Below are 14,807 nucleotides of genomic sequence, written 5' to 3' on the forward strand. Positions count from 1 at the left end.
ACCCTTTACTCAGTACTTTGTTGAAGTACCTTTGGCAGCAATTACAGCCTTGCGTCTTCTTGGGTATGACGCTACAAGCTTGGCACACCTGTATTTGAGGAGTTTCTCCCATTCTTCTCTGCAGATCCTCTCAAGCTCTGTCAGGTTGGATGGGGAGTGTCACTGCACAGCTATTTTCAGGTCTCTCCAGAGATGTTCGATCAGGTTCAAGTCCGGGCTCTGGCTGGGCCACTCAAGGACATTCAGAGACTTGTCCCGAAGCCACTCCTGCGTTGTCTTGGCTGTGTGCTTAGGGTCATTGTCCTGTTGGAAGGTGAACCTTCGCCCCAGTCTGAGGTCCTGAGTGCTCTGGAGCAGGTTTTCATCATGGATCTCTCTCTCGATCCTGACTAGTCTCCCAGTCCCTGCCGCTGAAAATCATCCCCACAGCATGATGCTGTCACCACCATGCTTCACCTTAGGGATGGTGACAGGTTTTCTCCAGATGTGACACTTGACATTCAGGCCAAAGAGTTGAATATTGGTTTCATCAGACCAGATAATCTATTTTTTATTTTATTTTTTTATTTTTTTATTTTTTTCTCCAAAATTCAAAAAGGCTTATTTTTATTTTCATACAGGAAATCTTTCAACAGGGTCAAAAGACATTGGGGGTGGAGTTTTTAGACAGAAAATTGCCTGTTGATTATCTGTTATGGTAGTTAGCTGTCACAATTGTATTAGATGTACCAATGCAGCGTAAGTAGCAACCATGATCATCATTACCACAATCTAAAAAGACATTGATATACAAACACTTGTAGTGTACAGTAGTAGTAGTTACAAAATAACAGTGATGACATTGAATGCATTTGAATAATCTCTCACAATACTTCTACACACAAGAAGCTAAACAAAAAAAGATCAACTCTACAGCCTGTACAATAGCACAAAACGACAATAACAATATTCTTGACGGATGTGTAAAAAAAAAAAAAAAAGCTTTTATGTAAAGCATGCCATAAATTATTAAACAGGTTATCAAAAATATTGTCGTCCCTGGAACTAGAGTGATATCATGGAAATGTTTGGAGTGCCTTTTGGTTTCCGTCTTCTGGTTTGGTTCGGTGAAGCAAAAGTCCCTCCTCCATGAGTCATGGGCTTCATCTCACGACCGTCTCCATCTGCCTCGGGCCGATCCCTTCCCACCATTTTCTTACTGTTCTCTACAAGCTCCATTAGGGCCTTGTCCATGTAGAACTCTCGGCCGGGGCTGCCGTCGTTGTGCTTGGTGTCCACGGCGAAGCAGAGGAATAGAACGTCCACCACGATCTCAAAGACAGACAGGAAGCAGTGGGCGACCAGCCAGGAGAACAGGCAGACGATGAGCAGGGGCAACACCCACACCGTGTAGTCCCGCTGGTAGTTGAGAGACAATACACCCACGAACGCAGTGCAGGAGACGATCAGTACCTTTCCCAGGAAGAGGACAAAGTCCCCCCACGGTGTTGATGGTGGCCACTCTGAGGGCATTCTCTACCAGGATGACGAAGGCGTCGCGCGCCGACGTACAGAAACTGGTGCTGTTGATCGCTGTGGCCGTGTACGCGTTTTGATTCAGGTATGTTAGACACTTCTTCAGGGACCACAAGCAGCAGATGCAGGCTTTCAGCATACAGCGAGCACAGGCATTTTATTTTCCTTTCAGCTGGTTGTGGATGTAGGTGAGGATGAGGCGAGGGATCTCCACCAGGGTGATGATGAAGGAGCCTTTGGCCACGGTGCCCAGGTGGTAGCGGGCAAGACGCAGCATAGACGACACGATGGGGGTCATGGGCAGTTGAGATTTATTCCTGGTGAAGTAGTAGGTGACCACAGCTCCAGCCACGGTCATCTGCTGGCAGGCCAGGATGAACTGACTGATCCAGATGAGGCCCACAGCGTGGTACCACACCATGTACTGGAGTGGACCTGACATTTGATACTCCACCAACCCTGTCTCCTCACTCTGCACAGGGCTACCTGTGGTTCCGAGGAAGAGTAGCACACCAAGCCAGGACACCCAGAAGAGCATGAGGCTGAGGAAGGTCCAGAAGGGCTGCAGGGCCAGCAGGGGCAGGTGAGTGAACACCTTGCCTGCCACGTGGAACAGGGTGATGGTCAGCGCCACGCGCTTCCTCATGAAGAAAAGTAGCAGCAGCAGGATCACCGTGAAGACAGTGGCAATGATGGCATAGACAAGCAGAGCCTGGACGTTGTCTGTGGCCACTTGCTGTTGGGGTCTTGTTTCTCATGCTCTGAAAGTCTTTAGGTGCCTTTTGGCAAACTCCAAGCGGGCTGTCATGTGCCTTTTACTGAGGATTGGCTTCCGTCTGGCAACTCTATCATTTTTTGCTACACTTCCCCAGATCTGTGCCTCGACACAATCCTGTCTTGGAGCTCTATGTACAATTCCTTCGACCTCATGGTTTGTGGGACCTTATATAGACAGGTTTGTGCCTTTCCAAATCATGTCCAATCAATTGAATTTACCACAGGTGGACTCCAATCAAGTTATAGAAACATCTCAAGGATGCTTAATGGAAACAGGATGCACCTGAGCTCAATGTCGAGTCTCATAGCAAAGGGTCTGAATACTTATGTAAATAAGGTAATTTTGATCTGTTAATTTTTTTAATTTGCTAAAATGTCTAAAAACCTGTTTTCGCTTTGTCATTATTGGGTATTGTGTGTAGATTGGTGAGGAAAACAACTAATTTAATCCATTTTAGAATAAGGCTGTAACGTAACAAAATGTGGAAAAAGACAAGGGGTCTGAATACTTTCCGAAGGCACTGTATACTGTAGCTAAGAAAGTAATACTAAGTGTATCATGTGCCTCACCCTAATAATTTGGTCCCTTTCCCCCTCATAACTTAGCCTACAGTTCTGACTTGGTGGTGCACATGTAGCCTATAGCCTGTTTTAGAAAATGTAATCATCGAATATTGTAAGAGCTTTCATTGTCTGCTTTTATGGCCCCTTTACTTATCCTACGTTTCTGACTTGATGGACAGGGAGAATACTGTAAGAACGGCCCATATTCTGAATTCTGTAGCTGTACATTTAAAAAGTGCTGAACAAATAGTTATTGACTACGTCCGTCCTAGCTCGCTCATTAATGTCTTAATCAGAATTATGGATTGCCTCTTATCCGCTCATCGTTCCCTTATGCCATAGTTTGTACATCTCAATTGTCAGTAGAAACCACATTTGTTTAAGCAAGTCAGCCATATCAGCTATGTTTTTTAAAAAGGCAGTAAATGAGGCTGAATGAACTGTTTCACTGCCAGACAAGGCTCTGCTGATAGCCAGGTGTAGCGATGGTAAGGATTCACTCCATGGTGCTGAAAAGCTCTGCTGTTGGGACAGCTTTATGTAGGCCCTAACAGTTTGTGGGCACCGTTTGTCACCCTTATAGTGCAAGGAATGTATTGTTTAGTGTTGTGTTGTGTAGTGCCTTTGCTGGCATGCATCTAAAACATTTTGTTTTTGTTGGCCCCACCAAGATTTACATGCTAAAATCCCCACTGGATTTACATATTTTTTTATTTTTTTAAATCTCAGATAGCACAAGGCCTTTGAAGAGAACCGTAGGCGTGACATGAAGTTGGATGAACGGCTCATGACTCTACCAGGTTTCTGTCCTTGCCAATCACCAAACCTGTCCCACAGTTGCTTATATCACCATACTCCATCAGTTTAGAAAATACCGCTTACATCCGAAAAATGTGCCAAACCAACAAAAATAATAATCATGTAAACATCTGTATCCTGAAACTGTTTTCCAATAAAAGCTATTTACTGTATGTACTGATCGAGGGGCTTTTTAAATGTTGTTTCTGTAATGTACTTTATAATATAGGAGACCTCCTTCGCTGGTGTAGATGGTCTTCACGAGGATACTCTCCTACATATGCTCATTGATGTTGCCCTCCAGTGGGTACACCGTCACCTGGAACTCCTAGGACACACACATAAACAAATGCATACCAATGTAGCTCTCCAGAAGCAGGGCAAAATAATGGAGATAGTGACCAGGGCCCAAAGACTCTCAGAGTAGGAGGGCTGATCTTGGATCAGATCCCCTCTGTCCTTAAAATGTTGTTCATTATGATCTTACATTTAGCAAATTCTTAGTCTGAATTGTTCTCTTGGGTCAAAGTGAATTTTATCTTGGGACCTAGCTACAGTGGGGAAAAAAAGTATTTAGTCAGCCACCAGTTGTGCAAGTTCTCCCACTTAAAAAGATGAGAGAGGCCTGTAATTTTCATCATAGGTACACGTCAACTATGACAGACAAAATGAGGAAAAAAATTCCAGAAAATCACATTGTAGGATTTTTAATGAATGTATTTGCAAATTATGGTGGAAAATAAGTATTTGGTCAATAACAAAAGTTTCTCAATACTTTGTTATATACCCTTTGTTGGTAATGACACAGGTCAAACGTTTTCTGTAAGTCTTCACAAGGTTTTCACACACTTTTGCTGGTATTTTGGCCCATTCCTCCATGCATATCTCCTCTAGAGCAGTGATGTTTTGGGGCTGTCGCTGGGCAACACGGACTTTCAACTCCCTCCAAAGATTTTCTATGGGGTTGAGATCTGGAGACTGGCTAGGCCACTCCAGGACCTTGAAGTGCTTCTTACGAAGCCACTCCTTCGTTGCCCGGGCGGTGTGTTTGGGATCATTGTCATGCTGAAAGACCCAGCCACGTTTCATCTTCAATGCCCTTGCTGATGGAAGGAGGTTTTCACTCAAAATCTCACGATACATGGCCCCATTCATTCTTTCCTTTACACGGATCAGTCGTCCTGGTCCCTTTGCAGAAAAACAGCCCCAAAGCATGATGTTTCCACCCCCATGCTTCACAGTAGATATGGTGTTCTTTGGATGCAACTCAGCATTCTTTGTCCTCCAAACACGACAAGTTGAGTTTTTACCAAAAAGTTATATTTTGGTTTCATCTGACCATATGACATTCTCTCAATCCTCTTCTGGATCATCCAAATGCACTCTAGCAAACTTCAGATGGGCCTGGACATGTAATGGCTTAAGCAGGGGGACACGTCTTGCACTGCAGGATTTGAGTCCCTGGCGGCGTAGTGTGTTACTGATGGTAGGCTTTGTTACTTTGGTCCCAGCTCTCTGCAGGTCATTCACTAGGTCCCCCCGTGTGGTTCTGGGATTTTTGCTCACCGTTCTTGTGATCATTTTGACCCCACGGGGGTGAGATCTTGCGTGGAGCCCCAGATCGAGGGAGATTATCAGTGGTCTTGTATGTCTTCCATTTCCTAATAATTGCTCCCACAGTTGATTTCTTCAAACCAAGCTGCTTACCTATTGCAGATTCAGTCTTCCCAGCCTGGTGCAGGTCTACAATTTTGTTTCTGGTGTCCTTTGACAGCTCTTTGGTCTTGGCCATAGTGGAGTTTGGAAAGTGACTGTTTGAGGTTGTGGACAGGTGTCTTTTATACTGATAACAAGTTCAAACAGGTGCCATTAATACAGGTAACGAGTGGAGGACAGAGGAGCCTCTTAAAGAAGAAGTTACAGGTCTGTGAGAGACAGAAATCTTGCTTGTTTGTAGGTGACCAAATACTTATTTTCCACCATCATTTGCAAATAAATTCATAAAAAATCCCCACAATGTGATTTTCTGGATTTTTTTTCTCAATGTGTCTGTCATAGTTGACGTGTACCTATGATGAAAATTACAGGCCTCTCTCATCTTTTTAAGTGGGAGAACTTGCACAATTGGTGGCTGACTAAATACTTTTTTCCCCCACTGTACTTGTATCAACTGGTATAGATTAACTTCATGGCGATGAGCTTCTACATGTGCTCAGTGAAGTTGCTTGCCCTCCAGTTGCCACCACCACTCTCCAGCCTGGTACTAGAAATCCTAGGTGTACAGGCAGACAGAAAGACATACTGGCAGACTGTGCAACAAAATCTAATGCAAATGTTGTAGCTAATGGTGTAATTACCTTGACATGCTTTTCAGATAGTGGCTAGACAGAAGCCACTGAATCTTCTTTATTCTAAATGTAAAAGTAAAACAAATAGAACCTAATCAAGCTAATTCATGCAGTAAAACGGGTTGCTAAACAGTTAGCAGAACACATAGCCAGCTATCTAAGCTACAGTAGCTAGCTATTAGCCATCATCGTTTCAGCACCTTGCTTGCCCAATCTGTCTCCCCTTTTCCCGGGAACTGCTCACACGCGCCTGTTAGTCGTGGCAACAGTAACTATGGCGGAGTTGTGGGAGAGAAGCAGCGAATCAGCTTCCAAAACATTTCTTTGTGACACAGATCGGCGCGACGGTCAGTCAGATTCCGTTGGCAGTCAGATCTGGCATCGACTCAGCTCCTCTATAAAATAAGTAGCTTATAGCCGGCCCAGATTCACACACCTAGTAAAAAAAAAGGTTGATCAAAGTGGAATGAAGGCGGGATCTGCATTGAATAGCAATGGAGAGTGGGAATTAATGTATTTCTTGATTCTGCTCTGTTCAAGTTTATTTGCTGCTAGTCTGTGAATCTGTGAGTAGGCTGTTGGAGATTGCAGTGATTGAATCAATCCGTCAACCTGAATGTGCATCATGCGCTGTTCCAAGTTGTCAAATGAGAGTTTGTAAGGTCATGAAAAGTCATGGAAATTAATTTATAAATTTTTTTATAACGTAATTCATGAAGGCACACTTTTAAATATGATCAATCACTTAGAAATATACATATCAGCCTTCAGTGAATGACCCTTCAGTGCTTGTCTGTGTGTGCTGTGTGTGTGCCAGTGCGAGTGGGCAGTTGCCCAAGGAGAGAGTGCAACATTTCAGCAGAAGGTATAAAATAATGACAGACCAGTGGCGATTTTAGCATGTAAATCTTGGTGGGGCAAACAAACAGTTCGATTTATGATGACGTCATTGATCTTCAGGTCGTAGCTCTAGAAAGAGGCCCGAGTTCCGGATGTACAATTCCGAGTTGGATGACCGTTCAAAACGTATTTTCCCAGTCGGAGCTTGTTTTTTCCCAACTTCCCAGTTGTCTTGAACTCACTGAAGTCAAGTTTTCGCAGTTTAGAGTTCACAGTTGTTTTCAGCGCGGCACAAATCATGCTTCATTGACAGCATGGCCAATGTTGAATGTTTATCATTTTAAACTTGGAAAAGAGACACTTAATCCCAGATTTGGGACCACACAGCCACTCCACTGAATAGCAGGCTAGTGATTGCTTTATAATGCTTGCAGTTAGCCACGGTCACTAATTCCTTCCAAACCACTCATTGTTGCGATTTCCAACTTGTTGTGTAATGTTTATGTCCAATGACCGATGAGCACCGATACGTTTAATCTATAATTTATTTTCATTATTTCTCTTCATATGACAAGGATTAAAAAGGATTTGCCAGTAGATTGTTGACTTGATTCATGATGATGACTGCTAGCAAAAATTTTGAAAGTAAGATGTTGACATCAGTGGCGGCTCCTGAAAAAATTCTCAGGAGGGGCAATTTTTCTGATGATTTAGGTGACCTACACACATTTTAAAAAAGATATGTCCAGCAACAACATGAAGACAGGGGCAGCATATAAGTCAATACCAGAAGCATTTATTGACTGATCTGGGGAGATGGATTCCAGTTTCTGTGACAGATTATAAATAATCTCTGATGCCTTTGTTATATTAGCTTTTGGTTGAATGTACTGTCGTAGTAAATATATAATGTTATAGCTTGGTCTGACTAAAATCTTGTGCATGACCCATTTTGTGTTGGGCGTTTGTTTTCAATATTCAATATTTTTCCTATAACAATGGACAAAAGAGTCCTATCTTGTCAGCCTTGTCAGCAGGTGGCCAAGGACAACACCCACGCCATAGGTCTCTCAGTTCTTCCAACTCACGAGTTCTTGCTCTGAGGACACACACACACACACACACACATCATCACTGATAACACACACACACACACACATCATCACTGTTAAACACACACACACACACACATCATCACTGTTAAACACACACACACACACACACAAAAATCCCCCTCTCTTTAGGCTGAACATTTGAAGACAGAGAACCCGACTCAGAGCCAATGCAACAGTGGAGGGGACCTCGCCCAACTCATCAGGACCAATCAGAAGATCAGAACTACTAGATTCAACCTACATCATTTATTGTATAAAATGTCAGCACACAATGTTTTCGGGGCTCTCTTCAGATAGCTCCCTAAGAGTTTGACGAACGAGTCCGTGCACGCGATTCCAGATATCTTTACCTCTGAATAAACTGCCTTTATTATACCATATCCACCCTGTCCAAAGTCTCTACTTGGTCTCAGTTCTCCAGTAAACTTGTGATTATCAACAGTACACAACGGTAACAAACAATTGGGGGAACTCACGGGGCAGATAGTAAGGTCACAGTGACACAGAAAGCAGTTCAATGTCGGGGGCTCGGGGTACAGAGTCGCTCTCTTACCAGGATCGATTTTCCCTGTGACTGTCAGATCGAGATCCGCTCCGACCAGGGTGAAGCTCGGCCGGCTCCACTTCTCTGTCCGGGACTCTGTCATCCAGCCAAGTCTCCCAGCTGTATTGGATTCCGCTGCCAGCAACGTTTTCATTATTTAGTCCGTTCTGTAGCGGGTATGTACACGATCAACAAGATCAGTCCAAAACCCACCACTCGAAATCCATGGTTGGCAGAATGTTTGTAAACTAAGTCTACAAATTAAAAACATAAAATAACGCCACTAAGTGTACAAATTAAAAACATAAAATAACGCCACACTGCAGGTCGCAAAGAGACGCTGCTAGCCGCTATTTGCTTAGTTACGTTCATGGTTACGTCACGTATGACGAAAGCGTAAGTGCAAGCCCACAGACACCCATAGAGAATGTATTGAAAGCTTTGAAATTTGAAAAAAATAGATTTTACATGACAGGCTATGAGAGACTTCTGGGCGATTTTCAACCTGACTGAAATCGCCCAAAAACGGGCGGGGCCATTTGAAGCACGACTTTAGCCTGATTTGACATTTAGTGGCAGTCAGATCAGATTACAACACTGATAACTACTGTTGCCGTGATATAATTGATTAGAAAAAAAATCCCTTCCTTTTCCCGTTTGGCAGTGCGTCGCCCATATCGCCCTATTGAACAGGCCGTCCCTGGTTGACATGATCAGTCCAAACAAAGCTACTGTAGATATAACATGATTTGACGTCATTTTATCTGTGGCCATTGACCTTGAGACTTCTTGGATGGGCACTTCTAATGTAACTCTATGGCAGCACCCAAGGGGCTTGAATTTTCGAGCTCTGCCCTTAGTCTTGGCGGTGACTTACTGTCCCCACCAGTGACAGAACACTGAGCTACTAGATCAATGCCAAGAGTGTGCAAAGCCGTCATCAAGGCAAAGGGTGGCTATTTGAAGAATCTCAAGTATAAAATATATTTTGATTTGTTTAACACTTTTTTGATTACTTCATCATTCTATATGTGTTATTTCATAGTTTTCATGTCTTCACTATTATTCTACAATGTAAAAAATAGTAAAAAATAAAGAAAAACGAAAACTCTACTTGAATGAGTAGGTGTGTCCAAACTTTTGACTGGTAGTGTACCTTGCTTTGAAGTAGCCTACCTTATCCATTTGATCCCTGATTCATTGAATGAGGGAATCATTTTATAAAGACAAAAGTATTTGGTTGTAATGGCAACCATCCTCCAGGATAGCTAGTGGGTGTGCATGCTTAAACATCAGCTGCTTTGGTGGCTTTGGTGTTTCAGGGCTGGATCAAAAGCCAAGCCTACACACCCAGGAGCTCTCCAGATGGAGGGTTGACCACATGTTGACAACATGTGACCAACAGTGCAGTTCTACTTTGTGGGGGGTTAAGTGCCTTGATCAAGGGCACAATGGCAGGAGGTGGTAGGCCTACATGGGATCAGACACAGCAGCCTTCCAGTGTCAATAATGGTTACTTTTTCATGTAGGCTATAATAAAAGTCATGAAAATGTGGAGAAGTCATGGAGAAGTCATGGAAAATGTGTATGAACCCTGAACAGTGAATAATCAGAGGTCTCTATAGCATAATGTCATTTGTGAATTTCGGTGAACATAGTCTAATGGACCGACTTGGAAAAAGACAGCTCCTGCACTTCTTTCGTTCCAACCAAGCACTGTGTAAGACCTTGGTACAAATGTAATTCTGTATCAATGATTGAATATGGGGCGAACTCTGAAAACATGTTGATAAGGACAGTGTCTGTGATACAGCAATTGTATTATCTCTATGAATTTGGAATGGATAACATACACTACATGAGTATGTGGACACCTGCTCGTCGAACGTCTCATTCCAAAATCATGGTCATTAATATGGAGTATTTGCTGCTATGACTGCCTCCACCCTTCTGGGAAGGCTTTTCACTAGATGTTGGAACATTACTGCGGGGACTTGCTTCCATTCAGCCACGAGAGCATTAGTGAGGTCGAGCACTGATGTTGGGCAATTAGGCCTGGCTCACAGTCGGCGTTCCAATTCATCCCAAAGGTGTTCGATGGGGTTGAGGTCAGGGCTCTGTGCAGGCCAGTCAAGTTCTTCCACACCGATCTAGACAAACCATTTCAGTATGTACCTCGCTTTGTGCACGGGGGCATTGTCATGCTGAAACAGGAAAGGGCATTCCCCAAACAGTTGCCACAAAGTTGGAAGCACAGAATCGTCTAGAATGGCCTTGAATGCTGTAACTAAGGGGCCTAGCCCGAACCAGGAAAAACAGCCCCAGACCATTATTCCTCCTCCACCAAACTTTACAGTTGGCACTATGCATTGGTGCAGGTAGCATTCTCCCAGATTTTTCCGTCAGACTGCCAGATGGTGAGGCGGGATTCATCACTCCAGAGAACGCGTTTCCACTGCTTCAGAGTCCAATGGAGGCAAGCTTTATACTACTCCAGCCGACGCTTGGCATTACGCATGGTGATCTTATGCTTGTGTGCAGCTGTTCGGCCATGGAAACCCATTTAATGAAGCTCCCGACTAACAGTTATTGTGCTGATGTTGCTTCAAGAGGCAGTTTGGAACTCGGTAGTGAGTGTTGCAACTGAGGACAAATGATTGTTACGCGCTACGCACTTCAGCACTCGGTGGTCCCGTCCTGTGAGCTTGTGTGGCCTACCACTTTGCGGCTGAGCTGTTGTGGCTCCTAGACGTTTACACGTCACAATAACAGCACTTACAGTTGACCGGGGCATCTCTAGCAGGGCAGAAATTTGACGAACTGACTTGTTGGAAAGGTGGCATCCTATGATGGTGCCACATTAAAAGTTACTGAGCTCTTCAGTAAGGCCATTCTACTGCCAATGCTTGTCTATGGAGATTGCATCGCTGTGTGCTCGATTTTATACACTGGTCAGCAACAGGTGTGGTTGAAATAGCCGAATCCACTAATTTGAAGGGGTGTCCACATACTTTTGTGTAGTGTATGAAGCTGTTATATGACATGTGTGAGCTCATGCGTTTACATCTCCTTTGGGGAATCCCCAATTCTGAATTGAATAAGACCTCAGTGCCATGTTTATGACAGAAGAAAGAGCCTGCTAAACTATAATGAAGTGCATTTGAATGATAGTCAGATGTCCATGGGGACGCTGTGGAGACATGAAACCTCAGCAGAAAGCAGGTCAGTTGGAGTGTTTGTGTGATTGAAAGTGACAGCTCCCTTTTTAAATATATGACGTCTTCTTTTATTTAAGACATATGTCAGCAGTGACTCTAGGGCTTGATGTATGATAGGAGTGCCATATAGACTTGAAGTAAGGTGTTTTTTGTTGTATTTAAAAGTTTGGCATTCGAAAAGTTTTGACTTGAATGTTGGCTGTATGGCATATATGAGGGGAGGTGTGCCACTTTCTGTCCAATGAGGCAATTTCTGGAAAACAAATTCTGCAAGTAAAAATATGGTCACATTTTAGAACAGGGAACACATATTGAGGTAATATGCTCTTATTAGTCCCACATTGAGATGGCTTGCTAAGACTATTTTTTCTGTAATTTGATCTTTATTAATGATTAATATGCCATTATTATAGTTAACAAGGAGGTTATTAAGGATTGGCCAGTAATACATGACTTATAATGTTTGAATAACAAATCACTTAATTAAGGCCTAATATATGGCTTATAAGACATAAAAAAGGCTAATCAACTACAACCACACACCTCACTATAGGGGCAACAGGTAGCTTAGAAGTTAAGAGCGTTAAGCCGACTAGGTGAAACATCTGTCGATGTGCCCTTGAACAAGGCATGTGTGTCTGCTAAATGACTAAAATGTAAAAAATGTATAAACTTCAAATGAGTTGCTAATATGTGTACCTTAAAATAAAGTGTTACCAAATGTTTATCTGTAGGTGCATCATGATTGGCGCTAAAGCTTTCATTACTATGTGGGAACTCTCACTCCCCATCAAAACATTTTAGTATTTTATTAATGAGTCCATTAATACAAATCCCCCACAAATGGTTAATGTCAGCAGTCAAGTTTTCAAGATAGTTTTTGCTCTGTACTGACAGTGCTCTGTGACGATGATGCGTGTTTTGAGTGAACTATCCCTGACAGACAGGCTTGTGAATCATTAAGTTGCACTCAGTGCCTGAAACTTTTTCCATATTATCCATGTAGAAGCTCCAATTAAGCTCCATCTTTTCTCTATTTTCCCTCATTACTGTCATATTGGATAACCACGTCAACTGTATACTGTATGACGCAATCATATATAATAATCTTGCTTTGATTGATATGCTGTGTGTTGAGCTTATGCAGCAGTCAAATATGATTTGTTTTCTTTCAAATACTGTGCTTGATTGAGCTTGATTGAGCTTAATAGATCAGATTGGGTCTTAGAAATAAAACAGAATAACCATGGTGGCAATATGGCAATCTTCCCCATAGCAATTATCAGGCACTGTCCATTCAAGTGTGTGTGAAATGTGTGGAACCAATTATATTAATATCGAAGAGCTTTAACCGAGACATGTGCAGACGTTATCTGAAAATACATATTAGTTCATAAGCCTTATCTAAAGTGTTTGTTGGATGATGGCAGAAGTGAAACAACGTGCTACTTGTAAACAACTTCCTCTCCTGCCGGTAATGACGGTAACCTGCCGGCACCACCACCAGCACCATGTCCTCTGCTTGTGCATCTGGTTGACAGCATTGTTTCTCCCTGCTCGGTGGGAGACGGGCACCAGGCGAGGCATGTAGGGGAGATAGACTGGAAGATTTTTCCTGGAAGTCAGATTTTTTCCTTCCTCTAGCCTCAATGCACCTAGGCAGGCAGTCAGGCAGGCACACACATGCAATCATGTACACACACATTCACACACACATGCACACACACACACACACACACTCATACACACATATACACACACACATACACGTTCACACGCACACACACACATGCACACACACACACACACACACACGCACACACTGATAATCCAGGAGGAGTCATAGATCAAATGGCTGGAGGAAAGAACATCAGCGATGGGACTTCCTCATTCCTTTCTCTGTGTGTGGGAACGTGAGCGAAATTAGACATCTCAGTCGAACGTGTCCGAACACTGTTAGTGTGGATTTTAAACGTGACATTCAGTGAACCTGCCAAGCTTTGCAATCTGTTGAACAACTTGGCTTTGTCCTCCCGGCTCAGTGGAAGTGGGTATCATTGCCAGTGGGCAACGGCAAGCCAAGAAGGGCTGTTGTTATGAAACTGGAATGGCCTCTTACAAACCAATCACATCTAATGAATGTGATGTACAAAGTGTTGATCATTAAGAGACTTCACACTATGGGGGAGTTAAGAGAGAGCAAGAGAGGGTCAGGGTGAAGAGAGAGAGAGAGAGAGAGAGAGAGAGAGAGAGAGAGAGAGGGTGGGAGAGTGAAAATGGGAATAAATGAATCAATAAAGATGGTTTCATTTTTGTTCTCTGGTCAGGCCAACCAAGGTAATCACAACATTTCACATGAAAAATGGCTCTACAATAGTTTTAAGGTAGTATTTAATCTAACATAAATGTGTCATTGTAGCTTTATGTACCAATTGGGATGAAAATGATTAAGTAAGTAACAAATGTATATTAAACATGGGCAATGCATAACAGTACACATACATACCCTAGCATGATCCATTAGGGGAAGAGAAGAGTGATCAAATCTATCAAAGAGTTTGAGCGCAAGAAAATAACAGTCACAGCAGCCCATCAGACATAATCAACCTGTCTTGAACATCTGAACAGCTGTCTGTGAACCTGTGGCTCAAGGTTGATAGGTCTACCTGTTTACCATCCTACCAGTACCTGTGATATACATACAGCCCTGAGCAATGCCCACTGGGCACAGACGTCAATTCAACGTCCATTCCACATTGGTTCAACGTAATTTCATTGAAATGACTTGGAAACAACGTTGATTCAACCAGTGTGTCCCCAGTGGGATACTTCATCCATATACACATATATCAATCTCTTTTGTGTAGAGAAGGACTTTGAACATCTCAGTAAACTCACTTTGTTCCCTGTAGTGCATAATGCTGCTATGCTATAGGTGAATGGACAGTATATAAGGAGGACCTATAGCTATAACCCATGGACAGAATAGAGATGTCAGAAGATGTATACTGTAGCTATAGGTTGATAATCATAAGAATATTAGAAGGATGCTTCTTTGTTTGAGGTTCAGCTTTCTAAATGGCATGCT

At 43.0% G+C, this 14,807-nt stretch overlaps 1 pseudogene; it reads right to left on the minus strand.

The window, feature by feature from the left end:
* Positions 1-625: 625 nt before the first annotated feature.
* On the minus strand, positions 626-9,884 carry LOC121572547 (annotated as a pseudogene).
* Between the last annotated feature and the right edge of the window lie 4,923 nt (positions 9,885-14,807).

Source organism: Coregonus clupeaformis, chromosome 8 (genome assembly GCF_020615455.1).
Source record: "Coregonus clupeaformis isolate EN_2021a chromosome 8, ASM2061545v1, whole genome shotgun sequence".
NCBI lineage: Eukaryota > Metazoa > Chordata > Actinopteri > Salmoniformes > Salmonidae > Coregonus > Coregonus clupeaformis.